The sequence below is a fragment of the Hemiscyllium ocellatum genome, unplaced genomic scaffold (assembly GCF_020745735.1).
Source record: "Hemiscyllium ocellatum isolate sHemOce1 unplaced genomic scaffold, sHemOce1.pat.X.cur. scaffold_268_pat_ctg1, whole genome shotgun sequence".
Classification (NCBI taxonomy): domain Eukaryota; kingdom Metazoa; phylum Chordata; class Chondrichthyes; order Orectolobiformes; family Hemiscylliidae; genus Hemiscyllium; species Hemiscyllium ocellatum.
The window spans coordinates 168,488-173,342 of record NW_026868164.1 but is presented as its reverse complement, the minus strand read 5'-3'; the positions used below and the strand labels follow the sequence as shown (position 1 = coordinate 173,342).

The 4,855-nt window shown below is 46.1% G+C and overlaps 1 non-coding gene across 1 annotated transcript; it reads left to right on the top strand.

Moving 5' to 3' along the window:
* Window positions 1-393: 393 nt before the first annotated feature.
* Window positions 394-465, top strand: trnaw-cca (transfer RNA tryptophan (anticodon CCA)). Its single transcript has one exon. It is a non-coding gene; the product is annotated as a tRNA-Trp (tRNA).
* Window positions 466-4,855: the final 4,390 nt, after the last annotated feature.

The window sequence follows — 4,855 nt, the reverse complement described above, 5'->3', positions numbered from 1 at the left end:
AGTCGCCATTTACCCTCCCACGCAGATCGTTATAAACTCCCTTTCCTGTTCAACAGTTCTTCCCTCGCTTTGGGGTCTGTCCTGATCTATCATTTACTGCATCCGCCTTCCTCCCACGATATCTCCTGCATATAAACCGGCATTTTCCCAATCACCATCAGTTCTGTGGAAGGGTCATTGGCAACTACTGTTTTTTTTGTTTCTGATTTACAACAGCCGCAGTTCTTTCAGCTTTTTATTGAGGTAGAGTTGGAAATCGTTTCGAGAGACAGAAGGAGAGGGGGGAGAGACAGAACAGACATGAACTGTTGATCTCCGTTGTCACTCATAACGTAAAATCATTGTAGTGCGATCACGTCCCTTAAGCATGAATAGAGGCCGCATGTCATCTGTGAGCTTGTGGCGCAACGGTAGCGCGTCTGACTCCAGAGCAGACGGTTGCGTGTTCAAATCACGTCAAGCTCTCTGATTGCAACTTCTTACATTCCAAATCAAGAAAGGAGTACGTTCAATCCAGATATCTGTTGATCCAAGTCTTCTTTCCAGAAACTTTCGATCACACGTGAAGCTTCACTGTCAGTTTGATTTGTGAACAGTGTCAGGGAGGTGGTGTGCCCAGTGTTGGGGTAAATGCTCAGCTCCCCAGGGATTGAAACGCAGCCGCCTCCCTCTGGGCAGCTGCTTCGTTCAGTTGGTGACAGTGCAGTGTGAATAACATAATACTGATATTGTTTACAACATAATCCAGAGACCCCCAGCTTTATGTTTCAATTTATCAGGAGCGTGACAGCGAGTTCAGATAGAAATGTTTCCCACCAACAGCAAATTCTTTCTTCTCACTGGACACAGTTAAAATTACCTTTATTCAATAAAAGGAGCGGAAACTACAGTCTGGCATCCTCTCTCCATATTAACGGTGAGCCTGAATTTTAGAAACGGTGTCAGTAAAATCCAACGGCCGACACTGATTTGGTTCAGTCGAACTGATTTGCCAAGCGTAATTCACCGAGAGGATGCTGCTGTGGGAAACAGTGTGGGGAATTACTGCAGGGCCTCCTGCGCATGGAACACACCACAACTGATGTGTTTCACCTTCACCAGTTTATTTCTATCTCGGAGAAGAGAGGTTTGATGATTCGGATCACAGCAGCCAGACAGAGAACAGGAGAAGAGCACTCAGACCTTCACAAGCTTGTCACCACATCTGGGTCATCGTGGCCCGTGTATCAGTATGGGATAGTAATCTGCATCTACTGACTGGAAGCACAGCAAATTGGAGTGCTGGTGGGACTATCACACAGGAGAAAACGGCTTCGACAGATCAACTGGAGTGGCTCCCAATGCGCAACTCCGCTCACCTCAAATGAATAACTGTAAACAAATTACTCAGTGATTCAAATGAATACTCGGTTTTGAATCTGCATTGTGTCATGTACCTTCGAGGATGATGTCAAAACACCTTCATTGCTGTGATGGAGTATCCTGTTGGGCAGAATATACCCGTTGTCAAATTTTCCACGTTCTCTTGGTCTAACTCCGATTTCACTCAGAATCACGAAATGTGTGACAGCGCAGACTGAGGCCATGCAGCCCACCTTAGCTCTGCTGGTTCAACACAATATGTAAATAAGTGTCTCATTCTATCGCCTTCTCCCTGTAAATCTGCACATTGTTACATTGAACATGCCCACCGAATTCCCTTTTGTGTCCATTGAATCTGCCTCTTTGTCACTGTCAGACAGCGACTTACTGACCCCACCCCCGTGCGAAAACGGTCTTCCTAATGTCACTTTTACTTATTTTCCTGATGACTTTAAATCTCTGCCAAATCGTTCTCGATCCTTTCAGGCCTGGGAGCATTTTCACTGCATTAAATCCTCTGTCTAAAACCCTCATGACGTGGAAAACTTCAATCAGGCCAGTTTTCAGCCTTCTGTTCACCAAAGAGAGCTGCCCCAAACTTTCCAATCTCCCTTCTTTGCTGACATTCCTCAGAACGATACCATTCACTTCAACCTGTTCAGTGCTGGCTGCAATCACTTCACTTCCCCGATTCCTGAAGTATCACCCTCAGAATTGAGCGTAATACAGGTGGAAGATTCATTCAGACTCGGATTGCGTGGGCGAAAAATCTGCAATACTTGTTTTCACTTTGAGCAAGTGTTTCCCTTCGCCGTGTTCACCGCAATGGCAGCTCCGCGCCGTCCCTAATTCAGGCAGTCCGATCTTATTTAACAAAGCGGCTTTTTGAGAAAATTGATCGGGTATTTTTGCTCTGGTCAATTTAAGAAATGATGGTTCGCCTGGGATTGGAATCCGGGAACTCTCACACGTCTGCATTCGCGAGAAGACCCAAAGCTAGAATCATATCCCAGACTAACGAGCCCCCAGCCATGGGTGCAGCCACCTCCTGAAGCAGCTGAGACTTGCTCAGTACGAAATACATTGTACATTGCTCCCAGAATTGCAAGCAGGGAAGAGTTTCAAGAACATCTGCTTCTCAATCTGTCTCCCTGCTCCCAGGACGCTGCTGTTTGTCCCGTCTCCAGGCACCGGGCTCTCTCCACTGGTGGATAATTGAACCATTTTATTTCTCCTTGCAAGCTGTCCTGGTGGAAGAAGGAGCCCACACGCTCTTCTGCTCTCTCTCTCACTAGTTGTTGAGGCAGGATAAGTCAGTTACAGAAATGCGTAGGAAATGGGGAACTTTGAGCTTGTTCCAAAGCTCCTGTTAACGGAGAGACTGAAAGATGCTGTGTTGTCGGGACCGAGAGAAATGGAGACCCTTCCCTCAGGTAAATTGGTATGTGTGCATTTTTGTGCAGCCTGTTTGGTGTTCAGAATTTGTCTTGACACAGCAATCCTACAGAGAGTCTTTTATTACACGGGCGTCGGTTTCTTTACCGCAGGAAATGGACAAAAACAGCAAGTCATGTGTTTCAACTTCACCGGTTCATTGCTATCTGAGAGAAGAGGTTTAACACTTGAGATCAGAACACACCGACAGAAAACTGGACAACACGACTCAGAGCTCCACAAGCGTGCCAGAATAACTGTGTAAATGTGACTTGTGTATCGGTGTGACACATTGAGCTCAGATACACGAAGTTTTGGGAAGCAGATGACAAGGTAAAGGAGAGAGCAGAGCGCCGTTATAGGGGAAAGCTGCTGAAGACGACATTGAGTAAAGAAGTGAAAATGGTTTCCCTTCTGGGTTGTGATCCTAACATGCACCCGCTGTGCCATTCTCCTGCATTGCACTGCAGCTTTCCCGAGTACTCAGTGAAAAGTATTCAGCTTTTCAGTTGGCGTGTGTCTTGCACGTTCGAGAATGAAATCAAAAGATCTTCACTGCTGTAGTGTCATGTGCTGTTGTGCAGACATATCGCCGATGTGCAAATATAAACTCAGGGGGTAATGTACACTGGAGACTCTGGAGACAAAGAAGAAACCATAATCTCATTCGACGTGACGGCACTGTTCACTTCAATTGACAAAACCCTAGCCAAAGAAACAATAGCCAACCTACTGGACATACATAACAGAACACAGGAGGCCGAACCCATCAACAAGGACGGCATAGCTAAACTACTGGACCTGTGCCTCACTACACACTTTACATTCAACAATCAGATATACGAACAATTCAACGGAACACCCATGGGATCACCAATCTCGGGACTCATAGCAGAGGCAGTTATGCAAAGGTTAGAACAAACAGCCCTACCACAAATCCAACCCAAACTCTGAATCAGATATGTCGATGACACCTTTGTAATCATCAAAAACACAGAAATAGAAAAAACACACCGAATCATCAACGCCTCACTCATAGGAATCCGATTCACGAGAGAAGAGGAAAAGGATAGCCAACTCCCATTCCTAGACGTGTTAGTAGAGAGAACACCTAACGGAGAATTCACCACAAGGGTACACAGGAAACCAACACGCACAGACCAAGTCCTAAACTATGAAAGTAACCACCCCAACACACACAAACGAAGCTGCATCAGGACACTATTCAAAAGAGCCACAACACACTGCAGTATACCAGAACTGCGAAAAAGAGGAAGAGGAACACCTGTACAAGGTATTCGCCAAAAACGGATACCCACGCAACTTTATCACCAGATGCCTAAGAGATAGACCACGGAACGAGGACATGCCACAACCAAAAGGACTAGCCACACTACCATACGTCAGGAGCGTCTCAGAACTGACAGCCAGACTACTGCGACCCTTAGGACTCATAACGGCACACAAGCCAACATCCACGCTCAGACAACAACTCACGAGAACAAAGGACCCAATACCCAGCATGAGCCAAACTAACGTAGTTTACAAAATATCATGCAAGGACTGCACAAAACACTATATAGGACAAACAGGAAGACAACTAACAATCCGCATCCATGAACATCAGCTAGCCACAAAACGACACGACCAGCTATCCCTAGTAGCCATACACCGAGACAACAAGCAACATGAATTCGACTGGGAAAACATTACTATCATAGGGCAAGCCAGACAGAAAACAGCCAGAGAATTCCTAGAAGCATGGCATTCATCCACAAACTCCATCAACAGACACATCGACCTGGACCCCATATACAAACCACTACAACGGACAGCTGAAACTGACACCCGGAAGCGGCAAGAACAAACCACTATAAGTACCGTAAGAAACATCAAAGAAGCGCTTCACAGGAGGCTCCAGAGCACTGATGATGTCTCCTAGCCAGGGGACGATACGTTTGCAACAAAAACTTCCAGCTCGGCCAACAGAACCACAACTCTGAGCCAGTTGAAACTTGCTCAGCGTGAAATACATTGCTCCAAGAATTGCAAGCATCAA